This window comes from Tachypleus tridentatus, chromosome 11, assembly GCF_004210375.1.
Source record: "Tachypleus tridentatus isolate NWPU-2018 chromosome 11, ASM421037v1, whole genome shotgun sequence".
Classification (NCBI taxonomy): Eukaryota; Metazoa; Arthropoda; class Merostomata; order Xiphosura; family Limulidae; genus Tachypleus; species Tachypleus tridentatus.
The window spans coordinates 81,771,870-81,792,612 of record NC_134835.1 but is presented as its reverse complement, the minus strand read 5'-3'; the positions used below and the strand labels follow the sequence as shown (position 1 = coordinate 81,792,612).

Here is a 20,743-nt window from a genome sequence, read left to right as displayed (position 1 = left end):
TTTTAAAACTTCAATATCGAACTTGGTCATTCATACGATCTGTGACTATGACACGTAAGGCAAAAGTAAATTTAAGGGTGGAAAAACAGTATTGTTTGTAATACATTCTGATTTGATACAGAAATGAATTGTACCCTACACGTTAGCTGATTCAGTTCTGTCGTCGAACATTAACAGCCAATCTGGGCAGAAAAAGAAAACGCATCTTATTAAAGTTACTGAAATGATACAGGAATGATGCCAGAGTAATGAAACAGGACTATTACCGACAAAGTGAGGCCCGGTATGGCCAGGTGGTTAAGGCACTCGACTTGTAATCCGAAGTCTGCAGGTTCGAATCTCTCTCACATCAAATATATTTGCCATTTCAGCGATGGCGGCGTTATAATATGACGGTAATTCCCACTATTCATTGGTAAAATAGTAGCCCAAGGGCTGGCAGTTGTTGGTGATGACTAGCTGCATTTCCTTTAGTTTTACACTGCTAAATTAAGGACGGCTAGCGCAGATAGCCCTCGTTGTGGCTTTGGGCGAAATTCAGACCAAACCGAAATATTGCTACAGGTGATGAAATGTGGGGAAATATATAAATTTCACTTTGAAAATTTATTTTCTAGTAGTTTATTTTAAGTATTTAGATTACTTTAAAAATCATTTATATTTTCAAATAAAGTATGCCAGATAGTAATTCTGATAAATTTCCCGAATGAGATTCATATTAATGTATTTGCTGTATTAAGCTAATTTTATTCAAATATCAAAATTTCTTCAGAATATTATTTTTTGAGTGTGAAATCAGGTGATATAAACCTCAAGGGCGTACAATCTTGAAATAAAAGCTGAGGCTATGTTTTGGACAGGAGTAACTTAAGGATCTCTCGTAAAGTGGATTTTAAATTAATTTTATAAAATGAGAAGTCAAGGCTTATAAATTATTAAACTTTATAATTGATTGGTAGAATAAAATCTACTCTTTTTATGTTTTGTTTTCATAGCATACAAAAATTGTATTAATAATCATGACGAATAATACAAGATAGATGAGCTCAAACATGTTTAGTTGCAAAGTGAATCGAGTTATTATGCAATGATCCAGGCGTTTGTGTGACATAATTTCAGATCGTTCACGTAACAAATGTATTCTGTTAATGTCATAAGGCCACTATCATATGTGATTTTAAAAGGATAGCTTGTAGAAGAGTTAGAGGTGTGGGATAGCTCAGTGAATTAGGTCCTAGACTAAGTCTAATAGTCAACCTAGATTTTAAAATAAAGGTTAATGAATGTCTATTTATATTTCCCTAATTTTCTTTTATTGTGCATAAAACCTTAAGCAGAAATTTCAAACTCTTTGGGTCTTACACTTCTGTTTCTTTACGTGGATGAATAATTCAACACCCCATCATTAGGCAACTAAAAACAGCGAACAAACATAATGGTAGAAAAAGTGATAGTAAAATAATATCTATAGAACTATACATGCAGTTTACCTTCTTAAATTGTTCCTTTACTGTAAAATATCCAGTCAGAAAACCTATAGAGTACAAAAAATAAAACTTTCCTCGTTGTACAATCAAACAGCTCTTAGGTTGAGAAGGACTTAAATTCTCTTTGATGTCTCCTTCCTGCAAGAGCAACGACTACTAGTTTGAACCCCCAACACACACAAGAAAACTATCTGACGCCTTCCTTTTGAAAGGGTAGCAAATACCAGTTTGACCATCCATCCCACACAAAAAACAATAAGCAAACAAATAAAACGAATTAAGTTAATCTTCCGGGTTATATGACTTGTTGCTTCAATCAAAACAAATGTTGTGATGTTTAAATGACTTGTTGCTTCAATCAAAACAAATGTTGTGATGATTAAAACTTTATTTAATCCTGTCTATCTTACAACTGTCCTAAACTCTGGCAGGATTTTAGTGTTATAAACACTCAAGTCTATTGCTCATCCTTAGGTGAAGAGAAAAAAGCTAAAATAGTGTATTGAGAGATTACTAGTTAATCTATCTGTAGAATTATTGTAATGGACCTTAAAGTTTCGTTTCACGAATGAATGTGACTTTAATAACGTTTTCAGTTGGATTAGGACAACTACTGCAAGAAAAAGTTTCGATGGAACTACATTTTGGTGTTTTGTAAATAGTGTATTTTGACCGAAAACTGATCGCTTTTAGGAAAGGTATGCAGATATATTTTCCGACACAAAATGTTTGTACACTCAGATTATAAAGTGACTTCAGATCGAGGATTTAAAATTTTTAAGTTGAAGATACCCTTGTAATTAACGATAGTGTAAAACCAAATAACGTAGATCATCTTGAGCGGTCAGAACCATATAGAAAGAGACTTGCAACAAGTCGCATCCAGTCTTGTAATAGGAGTTAATTCGCGAACACAAAGGTCAGTACAAGAAGCTGAACATGTGCCCCAGACAACAATATCACATAACCACGATTGATATCTTTCTGTAAACGAGGTGAACAAGGTATGATTTCATCAAAATAAATCTTCCAGACATACCTTTTATTTAACCGTCGTGGACCTTAAACAACTGAGAAATGAAGCAGGAGTTAATGCTTTTCCCTACAAATATATTACTTCTAACGTAGAACCAACGGACTTCTGTGCACCAAGAATCCGCATTCCTGGTACACTAAATAAACAATAGGAAACAAGCAGAGAGGAATATTGTACGTTGGATATTTCAGCTTTACGTCTGATCTTCTTGCAATGGAAGTTATGCTATCAGATAGAGTTAAACCGAATGTAGCGACATACACTGTAACGGCGTGACAAAGCCCCAAAATAGTTTTGATATATATCTAAGGTACTCAACTCACTGTATTTCACGATATCAAATTACAATGAGGGTTCGGTTTATTTGCTTAATACATTTATTATAACATTGAAATACTGAAACAGAATATTCTCCATATTGGTTTATTTCACAGATACGCTTACGTAATATTCATGACAAAAATGTTTTGTTCAAAGGAGTGAATTTTGAATGATAAAATTCTTTAATAGGAAAACATATAAGTAATGTTTTAAATCAAATAGACAGTAAAAACAGGTTGTAACATTACGTACAATTAAGCTTTCAAAAGAGAAAATAACTTGGAGCGAACGTGAAAAAGTGTAGAACAAAAATGCAACAAAAACATAAAACATTTTAGACCGAATTTATCTGACAATTCAACGAAAGTGGGCCTGGCATGGCCAAGCGCGTAAGGCGTGCGACTCGTAATCCGAGGGTCGCGGGTTCGCGCCCGCGTCACGCCAAAGATGTTTGCCCTCCCAGCCGTGGGGGCGTTATAATGTGACGGTCAATCCCACTATTCGTTGGTAAAAGAGTAGCCCAAGAGTTGGCGGTGGGTGGTGATGACTAGCTGCCTTCCCTCTAGTCTTACACTACTAAATTATGGACGGCTCGGTGCAGTGGGCTAACAACCTACTCACTTAAATACCTGTTGAAGAATCCGCAAGCGATTGCGGCCCTATGTTCCTTGATGGAATCTAATGGTGATAACTAACTAACTAATAATCATTTTAAAATGTAAAATAAAAAGCCAAATCATTGGTATTTAGTAAATTTTGTTTTTATTTTCGCTTCACCTAAATTTACAGAATACATTATTTATGTTTTATGATGTTATTTTAACTGTTCTCACTTCATGAAAAAAAATGTTAATTGCTTCGTTTTACGTTTAAAAGTTTTTGCTTATTTATTATTCCAATGTCAGAAGCCTAATTTTATTTAGAACTTCCTTATTAAAATTTTCTCCTTCTATTATTCCAAGTGTCCCTCGCTAGTACAGCGCTATGTCTCTGGATTTGCAACGCTAAAATCACGGGTTTGATTCCCCTCGGTTGGCTTAGCAGACAGCCCGAGGTGGCTTTGCTATGAGAAAACACACACACATTATTCCAAGCATGTCCCGGTGTTTAGCCTATCAGAATGAGAATCCGAGGGTCTTAGGTTTAATATGATGCCGAAGATGACGCTTTTTGCTGTAAGTGCATTATAAGAGTGACAGTCAAATATTATATTCTACTATGAGTAAACACTACAAAAGGCAGTTGCTACCAACTGGCTACCTTTCTATAGACGTCACTGATAGTGATATTTAGCTTGTTTGTTCTTTTCGTACTTAGCAAAATATTAAGCTAGTTTCGCTTGTTACAAATAAATATTGTAAGAGAAATAATTATGGAAACATGAATTTCTACGATGCACGACTTTTGTGTATGGAAGCCCTTTGTTTTCATGTTGCCATATAGTTTCTCAATATACGATTGTTTAATGTTGTACCACATGTCTTTTATTACATCAAACAACTCGGCCAAGTTGTTTCGCTGCTTTTCTCACCTTTTAAAGACATTTACGTTGGAACTTTGTGTTCAGACTAAACCTTAACTGTAAGCGTTCCATTAGTCTCTTTTCATAATATTGTTTCCCATAATCATTGTATAGTTGGGAACATTTCCTTACTGGATGATGAATCCCTGTCTGATGAAGAAGTACCATGTTGGATCGGAATGTATTTGTACTCGTAAGCAGTCAGTGCCATTTCTATTTTCAGAGCATTTACATCTTTGCTAAGATGAAACCCTAAGCCTGTAACGATCACCCATTCTGTTTCATTGTAAATGTTATACATTGATTATGTTACTGTTCTCCTCTGCCTTTGGACAAACTGTCCTTGATTGTTGCAAGACTTTGCTTATTTCATTGTTCCTAGACCAATGCTCATTTTAATCTCTTATTTAGATTACTTCTTCCCAGCGGCAGTTTTTGAGCAGCTATACGTACATTGAGATCTCTTCGTGTGCATTTGTATCTGGCTGTTTTCGGAACTCTAGTGACTATTTATACTACAGAAACCATTGAAATAAAGGAGATTCGAAAAGATAGAAGAAAATAAGATAAAAAATTTGGGATCTTGAAAAGAAACCACAGACGAAAGAAAATTGTTCCTTTTTAAAATTAACAATCTATTTATATACTAACTGAACTACTCCTTTCCTGGACGGAAGTTATGTAAATCCATGTTTAATGAAAGGCTATCTTATGACATGAAAAAAAATTATAAGAAACGCAAAAACGCCTATATAAACTGCAATACTTGAAACGTGTAACCGAAAATTTGCATGTACCTCCTCAGTGATGTAATGAGTTTCCATATACCTCAAATTATGTGAAGATCCATCTACAGGGGGTGAAGTAATGGTAGAAAATACCATTAAGAACCACAAAATGCGTAACTGAAAATTTGTATGTACCTCGAAATGGACCTAATGAGCCCCCATTCCAATTTGGTGAAGATCAATCCACACCCTGTGAAGTAATTACATTGAAATATAACAGAAAACACACAGTACTATTATATTTATATAGATATGCATGTGCAATTTGTATTTATCACATGATTATAGTGTATTTGTTTCAAAAAACGTGTAAATGTTGACTAATTACCATGGCACTCAACTAGTACAATAAATAATAGTAAACAAAAGAGCTAAATCATCATATGGTATTAGATGTCAAAAATAAATAAATTAATTTGATTTGTTTATATATTTTAACACGTCCTTTAGGAGCCAATGAATGTTTTTACACTGCAATGGTTTTTTTTATATTAAAGGTAAATTCAGTCTGGAAACTCCCAAAGAGGGTGGTATTGGATATATTGTTTCGAGACAAGTTTTCATTTGCTTATTGATAAAGTTTAAGTAACATACAGTGGAGCGCCATTAAGCCGCGGTTAAGCAGGTTGATCCCTCAAATATCGCGGCTTAACGGCGCTCCACTGTATAACATCATCAAGTGTCCATACTAGCTAGTACTGAGATCTATCCGCTGGGAGTAAATCCAATTTATATATAAAAGAAAAACCACATTATCAGCATAATTAATTATGCAATTGCCAATTTTTTATGTTTCTGCTATTACCTTTTTATGTTTAGCTTTCAAGTCAGATACGAATGATTTCACCTGTGATTTCGTAGGGAAGGTTGAAGTATCACTGTAGTCAGCAGTGGGATGATCAGACAGAAACACTTCGATATCAGCTACAGACTTGATATCTTATTCGGTTTTCTGCACAATATTCACAAAAGTTGTTCTAAGCTGTTTCTGAATATCTCTGTATGTTATTTGGAGACTTCCATGTTTTTCTGTGCTTGACTGTTAAGGTCGTGATGTTCTGACAGATTTAAGTCACTATAATTTAATGTTGTGTAAACAGGCATGGACGCGGGGAATAGGTGCAAAGGGGTTCAAATCCTCATCTGCTTTCGTGGCCGAAATTAACAACTGTTATTTATTGTACAAGTCGGCGCAAATTTAGATGGTGTTTTAAACATATTGTTTGGTTGAAAAGTTAATTAAAAAGAACCATATTCTATCACAAAGAAACATTAAATGTCAGTGTTTCACTTGATTGGTTTATTAATTACCTTAAAAGCTTTTCTTTCAGTTTTTATGACGTCAACACAGCTGGAGTCTACAGAAATCCTGCTGCAGCTTCAGCCAATAACTGATTATTATAAACGAATACAACAATATAACAGTCAGTTAATCGTTGCCATGGTAAATTTTTGCGTACTATCTTTTCCCGCGCACACTCTAAAAATGCGTATGTATTCTAGACTTTAGATTCGTTTTCATCAAAGCTAGTATTGCCCAGAATACCTACAGCTTTTACAACATATACTTGTTACAAAATCGATTTTTAATTGTTTAAAAGTTAAAATAATCGCGAAAAAGATCTTTTCGATTGTTAATCCTAAAAGTAAATGAACATACAATTGCTGTGACTGTGTAAGTTACAACTTAAACGATAAACAAACAGACGTCCTGTTTACGAATGCTAAAATATAGATTTAGATGTAAACCTTATTTTGTTTTCTAAATACAAAAATAGCTATTTAATTGTTACAAAATTTGAAATGTTTGTTTTTAGATTTTAATTTTCGTACAAGCTGAGACACACATCCTACGTTTGGAGTAAAAAGGTTGTATGCATGACTTAAACTAATGAATTAAATCAGTAATTTGTATTTATACGCACAATCTATTTCACACATAATCTACAACTATTTTATCCCACATTACAGAAATGATGTTACAGCTACTTTCCTTTTACTAATCCTTCTCGACACGTCAGTGTTTGTGCTGAGTGCTTCTTGATAAATTTCAATAGAAGGTCTTCCTCCTCCCTGAGCCAAAATAAATAAACTTCTTTGTGATTCAGGCCCGGCATGGCCAGGTGGTTAAGACACTCAACTTATAATTTGAGGATCGCAGGTTCAAATCCCCTTCACACCAAACATTGTAGTCCTTTTAGCCGTGGGGGCGTTATAATGTAACTGTCAATCCCACTATTCGTTGGTAAAAGAGTACCCCATAAGTTGGCGGTGGGTGGTGATTAGTAGCTGCCTTCCCTCTATTCTTACACTACTAAATTAGGGAAGGCTAGCACAGATAGCTCTCGTGTAGCTTTGCGCGAATTTCCAAAACAGATCAAACCAAATCTTTGTGATCCTTTTCTTGAATACACGACAAAGAATTTACCATGTAAGAAACAAAGGGGTTTCAAGGTAGTCCTATCACTTTAAAGGTCTGACCTTCTGCTTTAATTGCAATTTTTCCTGGTAAAAGAGATCACAATTTTCCAATGAAAAACTGAAAATAAAGAACATAGGAATAACAATTGGTCCATGAATGCGGAGTCGTTAGCAAAATAACCATGCTTTGTTCCCTAGTTTAGAGTAGGTAGGGGGTGATAGTGACAGGCATAAAACATGTTTTGTGGTCCATTTGTCATCCAACCAAATTTGGCTGGGCTTGGTCCTGCAGACAAACAAGCAAAAATTTTTCTTTTTTTTATGAATGTAAATCAATCACATTACTAGAATTAAATATAGTAACTTTGAAATTGCTGGATTATAACCTAAATTGTTTTGTACGAGTCTTGATTGAAAGCTTATCGTGTTACTTCATCAAATTTTTTAATTATTTACTGATGAAACACGTGATGAGTTTTTATATGCATTTCAGAGGCTGAACAAAAATCATAGTGGCCTTCAATATTGCTTAAACTTATTACAAATATTACAGGTAAACAATGCCAAGCAAGTCGAAAAATTACGTACGAGTAATAAAAAAGCAAAATTAATGAGAAATGGGAGTATTTGATTACACAAATATCAAAGAAAAAATAACTTTTTAAGATGTATGAATTGATGTTTTTGTAGATGGTAAGTTATCTTTTGTTATATATTACTTCTCTTACCTGTTTCTCATACTTTTGATGCAGCACAGTTCACTCCTGGATAAGGAAAACTCTAATGTGCTAGACGGTTGTAGAAATAGATTGACTCTCCATAATCGTTCTTTTTAACAAGCCAAACACATGATAAATTGGACTAAGTCCAGTAACTTAGTTGGCTACTCCGGTATATCTATTTTTTTCACCTTGAAAAACGTTACTGCATGATACTGATGGTGTGAGGACCTGTGTTATCCTGCTGATATATGAACCCATCTCCAACAGCAACAGGATAAAGGTGAACAATGTGTATCAAGATCTTATCCGCGTAACGTCAGAGATCCTCCATTCACCACATATTCCCTCTGTATACAGATGCCATGCAAGCCCATTACCGAGTCATCCTCCTAAAGGTATCATAATGGGCAATGTTACAGGCCGAAAATAGCCTTTTTTACGTCTTTTTCCTTACACGTAGATCACCTCAATACATACAAAATCTGCTCTCATCTGTGAACATAGTACAAGTGCCCACTGATGAAAGGTCCAGGTGATATGTTCTTGAATAAACGCAAGCCGGACTGTTCCATGCTTTTGGGTTATTACAGGGGCTATAAATGGTATTCTATACCTGATGTTAATATATACACTACAAAGGCTTGCTGAAGCTTGTTTATGATGCCATTAGCGTTACTGGTGTGGTTTCTAAAGGTTAAAGAAGCAGTATGCTGCATCTATAGCGCTTCTGCGACCATGACCTGGCCTCCTGGTGTATTCTTCTGTGGCCAGGTATTGGAGAAAAATCTACTGACCACAGATTGTGAGAACCTCATGTCTTGTACCACTTCAGTTTCTCTTAATTGGTTTTAAACAGCATACATACTTTTTCGCAAAAATCAATACCAGCATAAAAAACCTAAACTTAGCATTGTATAAACAATAAATATTTTCCTTAATCAGTCATAACAACTAGCGTTTCACTTTTCGGAATTTGAGCCATTTCTCACACAGGCTTAGTACATAAATAGTTATTGGTGCATAAACTTGCAAACCCCAGGAAGGATTAGTGTAATGCTCTACAATAAGCATGCTAAATTTGAAAAAAAAAGAAACTGATAGCTTACAAATGTACAAATATAAACAAAACCTAATATCATTTAATTTTTGTAAGTAGTGTTTCACTTTCTTTTACTGTGAATTGCAAAATTATTTGTGTTTGAAAGCAGCAGAAAGTCTCTTCAACAAGAAGACAACAGATGACGTGAAATAAGCTTATACGCTTTAGATAGTTTTGTTATGAATTTCGCGCAAAGCTACACATATGTCCTAGCCGTCTCTAATTCAGCAGTGAAAGACTAGAGGGAAGGCAGCTACCTATCACCACCCAACGCCGACTCGTGGACTATTATTTTACCAATGAATTGTGACTCTGATTTTTCACATTAAAACTCTTCCACATCTGAATGGTCGAGAATGTTTTATGGGAGGGAGAACTGGAACCACCTTGTCATGTACAATTTAGCGACTAGTTACTGGTTAACAAAGAAAACTTTATTAAAATTTTAACAAATACCAATGTTGGTTAAAGGTTTTTTTTTCATTTTCAGCAACACATAGTTTATCTTAACACAATACGAAGCAAATAAATTACACTACAGAAGATCGCTTGGCGTCTAATAAAGATTTCTTATCGATAGTTAATCGGTTCTTTGTTTAAAGTTACAATACTTTTACTTTTTAATAAATGTTATGGTTTTCTTGGGTCGCAATACTTGTAAGTGTTGTGTTCACAAAATTAAATTCTCACCAAAACCCATAAATTATATTTATTTTTTACTGAGTATGGTAGACGATCGTTATATATTCTGATGCATCTCATATTTATTTAATTTTATTAGTATGATGTTTATTTTATTCATGCACTGTAAAATATATAAATTGGCTAACGGGCTACTTAATAACTTGTAATGCGATCATGACATGTTTTGAATAAAACATCATTACACTTATCGGTAAGAGTACAACATATTTTTTATTATTTAATTATCATTGAGTTTGATTTACATAAAATCAAAAGAAACAGATTTGTTACTGTTTGTTGCTATTTAGTCGACATTAGCGAGCTAACTTGCACTCTTAAATAAAAAATGTGTTGTTATATTTTGCAAATGGCGACCTTCTGACATAAGAACCAGACTATTAAGTAGAACTTTTGGATGTTACCTATTTGCCAGTTCTCAGCTTTATCTTTTTTTTTTTTTTTTTTTGGATAAACTGACGGTCTTAATAGCTTTTGAGAACCTAAGTTAGGTGTTTATAAAAGTCTCTTAGATTGTTATAACAAACATTTTAGACTATGATTAGCAATGAACAACATGCTACGGCTACTTTTTATTCCTGGCCCATCTGTACATATTAAACATAACCGTGCTTAGCGCTGCTGAGTACTAGACTACATATCCAATTAATCTGTAGTATTGCAGCATTGTTCACTGTATGTTCACGTTGGAACGCAGCTCTGATTTGCTTTCAAGCATCTAGAAACAGAAATAGTCTATTTCTTCTTGCATCCACAAAACATTAGTTACACGTGCAGTTGACGTAGACCAGGTCATTTACACAAACTCCATGCCATCTTCACATTGTGTAGTTTGTTTGATTGTCGAGAAATCCTCCCACCTGTTATTTTAGACTCGTTACGTGAGTATTCATAATTAATAATTTACGAAGTGAATATCTAATAAATCTATTCATTAAACACATACTTGTTTAAGGTTTAACACCTCCAGTACGTGTAATGTGTATCTTTAGTCTTATCCCTAAATCTTCATAACTTATCTTAGTAGGTAAATAACCTGTAACACTAATAGGTTATGGTGGCACAAGGTCATAATGATAGTTTGACTTTGTCTTGGTTCCGATCTAAGTATGGTCACTGATTCCACGTCTGTTATATAAACAATACAACACCTAGCATGTCTTTAATTAAATTATAAATGTTCTACTGTCAAAGTCAGATGATGTTTGCCGACTACGTGACGTTCGATTATGATGTTAAGAATTCTTAGTTACCACAGGTAGCGAATTTTGATTCATCTTTTGTTCAGTAGAGCACGCTGAAAAATACCACTTGTGAAATGAAACATATTCATCTTAAGTCATAAGCTAGACATTTTCCCCAAATTTTTATACGTAACTCGAATATCATCTATATGTCCACAGTACAAAGCACAGTTTGTGCGAATTTATATGACTGTTCATCTGGTCTAATTCTACTCACCTTAATCAACTATAGTGGTTGAAAATGGCGTTTAGCAGACTTGAAAATGGATGAAAAACAAACAAACAAACAGTGCCGAGTTCTTAACGGCGGAAGAATAATTTAAGAAAAGTTGCAGATAACGAATAAAGTTTTAAATTTCTATGGAGTGAGAAATTTTTGGACTCACCTTGGAGTGTGTAAGGCTAGAACAAAAGATTATTTATACCCTATAGCTACCGTGTTAGTCATTTGATCAATACAGAGTCAATGACCACACCTTGATATTGACCGAGCATAATTCTTGGTGGAGTTGAATAAAATATGTGTGAAAAATGTTAAGGTAAGTATTGGAGGGAGTACATATATATATCTATACCACCAAGATGAAGAAAGTTATTTATATTCTGTGCTAAATATATTAATTGTGCAGTCTATACGGTGTTGATGGCCATACCAAGGAACAAACAATATGGCTTATGTTAGAGTTGAATAAAGTGGTAATTTCGAAAAGTAGTATGCTAGCTTAGGTTTATGTTAGGTTATGAATAATCCATATCTATTATATCAATTTGCAAATCAGTATTCCTTTTGTTAAAAATATGATTTTGTTTCTTTTAACATAAAGCCACACAATAGGCTATCCAAACTTTGTTCACCAAAGAGAATCGAGTCCCGAATTTTACCGTTGCGAGTCTGTAAACTTACTGCTAAGCTACTTGTACACGAAGGATTTATTAAATGTGGTAAAATTCTCAATGTTATACAGTTTAGTTAAAAATAAACTATGTCTACCCCAAAATTTAAAAAAAAATTGTGTTTGTAATTTACAAAAAACTTGGCACTATAATAAGTGAATTATTTAATATAACTTACACCTCAAAACGTCGATTTGTGTAGTAGTTTCTCTTAATATACCTTCAAAATATGCCTCACAAAGAATTATGTTTAGCTACGTTAATAAAATTACATAGGTTTAGTACTGCTAAGTGGTTATTGTATATGTTAATTTGAAACACTTTATTGTATCTTTTTTTAGAAGTTGTATGATGTAGCTACCAGCCATCGGTATATCTTATGTCTGCTTTAAGATGCGTAAGCCAAATAATACAAGCGTGTTAAACTGTCGCGCTCGCATTATGATATGCCAAATAATACAAGTGTGTTAAACCGTAACGCTAGCATTATGATATGTCAAATAATACAAGTGTGTTAAACCGTAACGCTAGCATTATGATATGCCAAATAATACAAGTGTGTTAAACCGTAACGCTAGCATTATGGTATGCCAAATAATACAAGTGTGCTAAACCGTAACGCTAGCATTATGATATGCCAAATAATACAAGAGTGTTAAACCGTAACGCTAGCATTATGATATGCCAAATAATACAAGTGTGCTAAACCGTAACGCTAGCATTATGATATGCCAAATAATACAAGTGTGTTAAACCGTAACGCTAGCATTATGATATGCCAAATAATACAAGTGTGTTAAACCGTAACGCTAGCATTATGATATGCCAAATAATACAAGTGTGTTAAACCGTAACGCTAGCATTATGATATGCCAAATAATACAAGTGTGTTAAACCGTAACGCTAGCATTATGATATGCCAAATAATACAAGTGTGTTAAACCGTAACGCTAGCATTATGATATGCCAAATAATACAAGTGTGTTAAACCGTAACGCTAGCATTATGATATGCCAAATAATACAAGTGTGTTAAACCATAACGCTAGCATTATGATATGTAACGCTAGCAATATAATACAAGTGTGTTAAACCGTAACGCTAGCATTATGATATGCCAAATAATACAAGTGTGTTAAACCGTAACGCTAGCATTATGATATGCCAAATAATACAAGTGTGTTAAACAGTAACGCTAGCATTATGATATTTTATTTGTTGAGGTTGAAAAGTAAACGTCTTTATCTTTCAGCTGTTAACACAGAAAAAACAAGGACATGAGCATTTATAGGTTGTATAACTCAGTTGATATTGTTTTGTTGTGTGGTTGTGCGTATTATTTGACAAATATTAATAGCTGTTATTTATAGAATACATGTGCATAAAGATCCAGTTATGTTAATCTTAACATCAAAGGAAAGAGGGCGTAAAACAATGACGTTTACCATCAATAACGTTTTCAATTAAAAAAACTGAGACAAAAGCAGCACTTCGGACGTATATATATATATATATATATATATGGAATGCTAGCTAGCTAACTCTGTTTCTGTTTCTTCTAACGTGGATTACAATCTGACTTTTACAAGGAAGATATCTAGTGTCATCGTAGAAAGTTCTGTGCAGGACAGTTTATGTTTGTTTGCGTAGCTATGAACTATCTGTGTTGTGCTTACCACGGACATGAATTTACGGGTCTTAGGATTATAAGCCTTCAGACCTACTGTTAAGTCACTGTGGGAGTAAATGACAGATAAATTAACTTAGGATAAAATCTGGTACAAAATAGAATTATGAACGTTATTCCATTAAGACAAATACAGGAGAAAGATAGATCAACACACCTTCTGTCCCGTTTAACTTTTATCATCTAGCCTCTCATGCAAAATGGGCCCGGCATGGCCAAGCGTGTTAAGGCGTTCGACTCGTAATCCGAGGGTCGCGAGTTCGAATCCCGGTCGCACCAAACATGCTCGCCCTTTCAGCCGTGGGGGCGTTATAATGTTACGGTCAATCCCACTATTAGTTGGTAAAAGAGTAGCCCTATCTGGCTAGCGCAAGATTGCCCTCGAGTAGCTTTGCGCGAAATTCAAAATAAACAAACAAACTTATGCAAAATGAATTGCAGTCACCTATAAGATTATTTTAGTTTGTTAGAAATTATACAGTATCCGTGAAATTGTAACACTTTCGTGATAACGTGAAGGTACGTTATCAGAATGTAAAGGAAATCCTGTAAATTTCGAAAGCAAAAAATTAAATAAATCGTGTATCAACCTAACCTATGATTAATTTTATATCCAGTTTCTGACAAATAAGTTTAGTTATCACATACATCATGAATATTAGATGGATAGAGTTGTAACATGGTTATGTGCTAACGTTTCTTGCTTTAATGTAACTAAGATGGTCGAAACAACTACAAATCATGTGACTGAAATTTCTCTCAGTAAAAAGAAACTTGTTTGCTAATTGCTAAAAATCTTCGTGATATATAACTGTAAGTTTATGATTCTAAACAAATTAATTAATATACGAAAACAACTACAAAACCAGAATAAACCATAATCTGTGTGATTTTGAAAAGAAACATTCCTGCTTTAGGAGTAAATGAAATTTTCTTACATTATTTTATGCTAAAAGATGTATACACTGGGTTAAAATACATATATACTGGGCTAACTGTTGTTACTTATAATTTATTTCGGACGGGTTTCCAATTTGCTATATACCTTACGCATAGCTATATCAAATAGCCGGTAATTTTAATTTTAATTTATAAATTAAGTAAATTTCGATATATATCAGATTTATGATATTTGCTAACTCGACTGATAAGTACAATTCTGTTTCCTAATTATAATAACGGTTATTACAGATATTGGTTTATAGACAATAATTTTACAAACTCGTAAACAATATTCAGTCTTTTATATGCTCTGGAGCTAAATAATTTATCAACGGTCTAAGTCAACACGACACAAATTACTTTTACGTTGATACAAAGATATCTTTCACTTTGCGGGAAAGCTAGCTAGCTAGCTGTGTTTCTGCTTGTTCTTCTTACGTGATTTACAATCTCACTTTTACAAGGAAGATATCTAGTGTTCTTGTAAAAAGTTCTCTGAAGTTAAACGGTTCGCGATGTTCGAAATCTATAAACGTTCCAACTCAAATTCTGTAGTTTGCTGATTAAAAAACATTAACCACAATTATGCCTTCTGAATCTTATAGTATACTAACTGTAGCTGATCAATAATATTATATTTCTTGGCGAGTTGGTTTATACAGTTTAAGCGAGATTCTAGAACGTTCAACAATATTTGAAGACACGCTGACATTTTTGTAAAACAAATATTCTTGATTTTTACTCTTGAGAATCTTCTACAAATTTAGAGAACAGGCAGGACTTGCGCAATACACATCCAACAATATACGTCACACATCTCAAACTGAAACAATCGCAGCTATTAAAATAAATGTATAACATTAAATCCATTACACTGTGCTGTACTCACTGCGGGTATTGAATCCTGTTTTCTAGCAATATAAGCTCTCAAGCATACTGCCCAGCCACTGGCGGCAGTAAACGGAAGTTTATCTTTCCAAAACATCCAGATTACCGAAATGCTTTTGGTATCAATAAAAAAAAATTAACATTTAAAAAAGTCTACAGCTAAAACTTTGTAAGTCAACTTCAAAGCATCTAAAAACTGACCAGCAGAAAATTCTTGAAAGATTCAAGTCACCCGCCGTTAAATAAAATAACTCAGATATTTGTAGATTGTACTTAGCTTGAAAATGTGTTTCTGAATAGATTATGTTTTTTGGTGCAAACTTACGTTATTTTTGTTACATGCTGGTGAAAACTGATACATAGGATAACGGTAAACGATCCTTCTGAATAAAGTTAAATCGTGTGTTGGTTACTAAGAGAGAATTCTTTAAACGTAGATCGAAAGAGTTACTGAGAACGTGCTAGAGTTTTCTAATTATCTAAATTATCTTTGTGTATCTAAAATCACATCTTTTATGCGTGGGTCGATGTAACTACCAAGGGACATATATGGAAGACATAGAATAAAACAGCCCGCTCCAGGTAACTTAATCAGGAGATATCTAGAGGAACAGTTGAAGTATAGAATAGGGCGGGTCTAACCCAGCATATATAAGGGAGGATAATATGCTAAGCAAGAAATACAATGTTTGTATAATGTGCTTTTTCTTCGTTCTTGACATCAGTTTGTTTTCCTTTAGCAACTTTATAAACCAGAAAATGTAAAAATAAGGTTTATCAGCTGAGTGATGAATAGTTGCACGCCCGACGTGTCTAATCTTGAGAAACATTGATCTGTTTCTTGCCTCTGTCTCTTCTTTGTAAGTTCAAATTGCGATTTTGGGATTTTGTTGGAGAATTCTTTGTTTGAAATTAAACACAAAGCTACACAATAGGCTATCTGTGCTCTGCCCACCACAGGTATAGAAACCCGATAGCTAACGGTGTGAGTCGGCAGACATACTGTTGTGCCACCTGGGAGTTTGTTTGAGACATAGGTTCTTTTAAATTAAGACTCCTGGTCATAGAGAATTTGGAGTGTAATAGATATTTCTGAAAGCACACAACTTTTAATAATTTTCGTGGTATTTTTTTGTTATTGATTTAATTTTCCTTTCACGTAGTTGACTCGTGAAGTAACGTTCATGCTGTGTTAGACCAACAACGACACCTGCATTCATTTGAATTAAAGATAGCAACGATAACTAGAAGATGTCGTTGTAGCAACGCCTTTTATTGCGTTACAAATCAAGCTTTTTGCCACATATTCCATTGACATGAGAATAACTAATATTATTGTACTTGTACAGCTTACTTAACTAGCCCTGCTCTTGAATAACTGTAATAGTCTTCTTTCCGCTGCTAAAAGTCTAGGTAATAACTACAGAGTGACTGCAACAGTCACTTCATTTGTGTCACACCTGAATATATTCATCAGAGTGACTGCAACAGTCACTTCAATTGTGTTACACCTAATCATATTCATAAGTAACTGTAACAATAATCTTTCCTTTTCTACATATCTGTAAAAGTCATTACTTACACTAACATTTCTTTTTCTCTGCTAAACATCTAGTTAGACCATACTACAGAGATAACTACATGAAAATGACCTAACAGGCCATCTTGTGGTATGCATTTACATAAAATAACGTTGTTTGGAAAAAACTATACGTTTCGCACTCTATATTTATGTAAAAACAAAAAGATTTATTAATAAACTCACACAGAAAATAAGTTGCATTAGGATATCCAAAAGAATTCAAATCTATCATTATTTTTGCTCAAATGTTAAAATATTTTTTCTCCAGAAAATAATTAACCAATAATTTGTAACAAGAACTTCTGTGAAGAGTAATCACAATTTACATGATATTAGAATTACAAGTAAAAATACACGTTCTCCGGGCAGGAATACAGCTAGTTTCTGTGAAAGGAAATTGGGCCTGAGACCATTCCCGAATTTGTCTGACAATTCAACAAAAGTGGGCCCGGCATGGCCAAACTTGTTAAGGCGTTCGACTCGTAATCCATGGGTCGCGGGTTCGAATCCTCGTCACACCAAACATGCTTGCCCTTTCAACAGTGGGGGCGTTATAATATGAGGTAAATCCCATTATTCGTTGGTAAAAGAGTAGCCCAAGAGTTGGCGGTGGGTGGTGATGACTAGCTGCCTTCCCTCTAGTCTTACACTGCTAAATTAGGAACGGTTAGCACAGATAGCCCTCGAGTAGCTTTGTGCGAAATTAAAAACCAAAACAAAAACAACAATAGTGTATTCACACTTGTCATTTAATAAAGTTCACCATCCATAAGAAAAGGATTTTATTGAAAGTTTAGGTTTAAAATGAGCTATCATCACAACATTACATCACAGAGTAGATTTTATTCAAGTATTTCTTTGTAGACACAGTTATCAATGAAAGAGCTTTGCTTTTCTGTTGCAACTCGTCAGATTTTCGGTAAAGAAAAACAAATATTTTAAAGTTGGTTTTTATTATTTTATATTTGAAATTATTCCTTTTTTAATTTTTCGTGGTTAAATCTGAAACATATTACTGTTTGGACATTTTGGTTGTTTTACTTTTTGCTCAGCTATAAAAATACTGAATAGTATCTGTTTCGTGAGGTTATTTCAGTTACGTGGTCAGTCTTCTAGTTTCTTTTTTTTCCTTGAACTAATATGTTTTTTAACCATTCAGAAGCTCTTTCAGACAGTAGAAAGCTCAACTATGACCTGACTCAAAGGTATTAAACAAATAGCACAAGAAGCTGATGTTGCTTTACCTTTGTGGACATTTCATGTGTTTGCTTTCATTTTGATGTTCTTTCTTAGTGCTGCCCTTACAATACAATGTGACATTAAAGCATTAAGTACACGTGCATTTATAAACAAATATTTCTCGTACTTCATCTTTTTCTACAAGATTTATACGAACCACATACTTTATCTAAGTGATGTCCAAGCAAATAATTCATTCAATGATTTCTTACTGCTAAACACCAGGCGAATCATCTGGGAAAACGAGAACTATGTTGTAACTTTAATTGGACATGGTTATGTGGTTAAAAAGTTTTGTTTGTTTGTTTTTGAATTTCGCGCAAAACTACACGTGGGCTATCAGCGCTAGCTGTACCTAATTTAGCAGTGTAAGACTAGAGGGAAGGCAGCTAGTCACCAACACCCACCGCCAACTCTTGGGCTACTCTTTTACTAATGAATAGTGGGATTGACCATCACATTATAATGTCCCCACAGCTGAAAGGGCAAGCATGTTTAGTGTAATGGGGATTCAAATCCGCGACCCTCAGATTATGACTGATATTAGAATTAATTTTAAGCAGAAAGAAATGAAAATAATTTCGATTAAAGAATGTTAGCAAAACTATTTATATGAATTTAATAAAACTGTCGACAAAGTTTTTTTTCTTTTCATTTTTACTGGTTGTAAATGTGCGTTTTATTAGGCGTAATTTTTCTTCTCTTACACGCGCTAGTGATTATGCGAGAGCTGAAATCGCTACAAAGTTGTACATTACTAACGCTTAGAGTAATAAATCTCCAACTCGTTAGGGTAAATGGTATTTATACTGGTGAGTTTGCTAACAGACTGAATATTTATCTCCTATTTGTGGCAGGTTCTGATAACACGTGAAAAATATTAATTAAACCATGAAGAATACACTTTAAAGGTAATGTATTAGCAGTCTTCAGTATACCATAGTTTTAATTTCCGTTTTCAAATATATATTGCTCTTCCTTTGAGCACGAGACATGGTTCACGTAGAATATTAACTGAACGAATTTATAGAGTTTGAATACAGATATACACCGTGGAAGTTGAGCAGCAGTGTCGAATTCGGTGAAAATGTTAGAATATCTGGAATTTTGTGAGCTTGAGAGAAGACGAATTGTAGGCTATTTAAAGAGTATAAAATTATATGTGATATAACCGCAACGCTTTCATGAGTACATTTAACGGTACAGATATCCTGATAATACAACGTTATCAGAAAATACTTCAAGAGCATGACAAACGTTCTCTTGTTAAAAACTGTATAAAGTTGTCAAACTAATTTTTCAGCTACTGCAGAGCAGTTTTACTTTATTAAACAGGAACAGTCTCGAGTCTCTTTTGGATTAGAACTCAGACCACTAGGTACAATTTTTTTAGAGCAATTACAAGTGGTTCTTACGCTTTTAAGGTAGAGGTCAAATGTGGTTTGTAGTGAAGCAGTATGATGTTGCATCCTTCACGTTGGGCATGGGTGTCTTATCCGTGGATACTTTACACACGTAGCTAAGTACACGTAGTTATTTAATTAATGTGTTGTTTCAGTGGATAATACTATCTGACATAAAAAAGATCATTGGTTTAATTTAGTTTGAATTTCGTGCTAAGATACGCTAGGGCTATTTGTGCTTGGCGTCCCTAATTTAACGGTGAAAGACTAGAAGGAATACAGTTAGCCATCACTACCCACCGCCTACTCTTGAGCTACTCTTCTACCAGTGAATAGTGGGATTGACTTTAACATAATAACGCCCTCACGGCTGAAAGAGTGAGCATGTTTGGTCGATGACCTGTCACTCGCTTCAAAATAACAATTTCAACATTTTGCGATTGGTCTATTAAGCTTTCCAATATAAGCTTGTGGAAACAACTAGAGGGGTTACAATATAAGATTAATTAAATGGTCAATTAACTAGACATTACTCAGAATTGATGGAAAAAAATGCATTGCAGAATATCAGCAATTACTTAAACCAAAGACAGTGCTGCTACCTCTCGGTAGTCAGAGTTTGTTTGTTTACAAATTATACCCAAAGGTACGCAGTCTATCTGTCCAAACCTGTCCCTAATTTGGAACTGGTTGAGTCTACAGAAGGCAACATACGAACAGCACCCTTTGACAACATTTTGGGTTTATTTTGTTTCGTCAAATAGTGG

The 20,743-nt window shown here is 34.2% G+C and overlaps 1 protein-coding gene across 1 annotated transcript in view; it reads left to right on the top strand.

The window, feature by feature from the left end:
* The window catches only part of LOC143232600 (eye-specific diacylglycerol kinase-like), a 424,387-nt gene that overhangs the window by 136 nt on the left and 403,508 nt on the right, over positions 1–20,743 (top strand). The gene's annotated exons all lie outside the window — the stretch shown is intronic.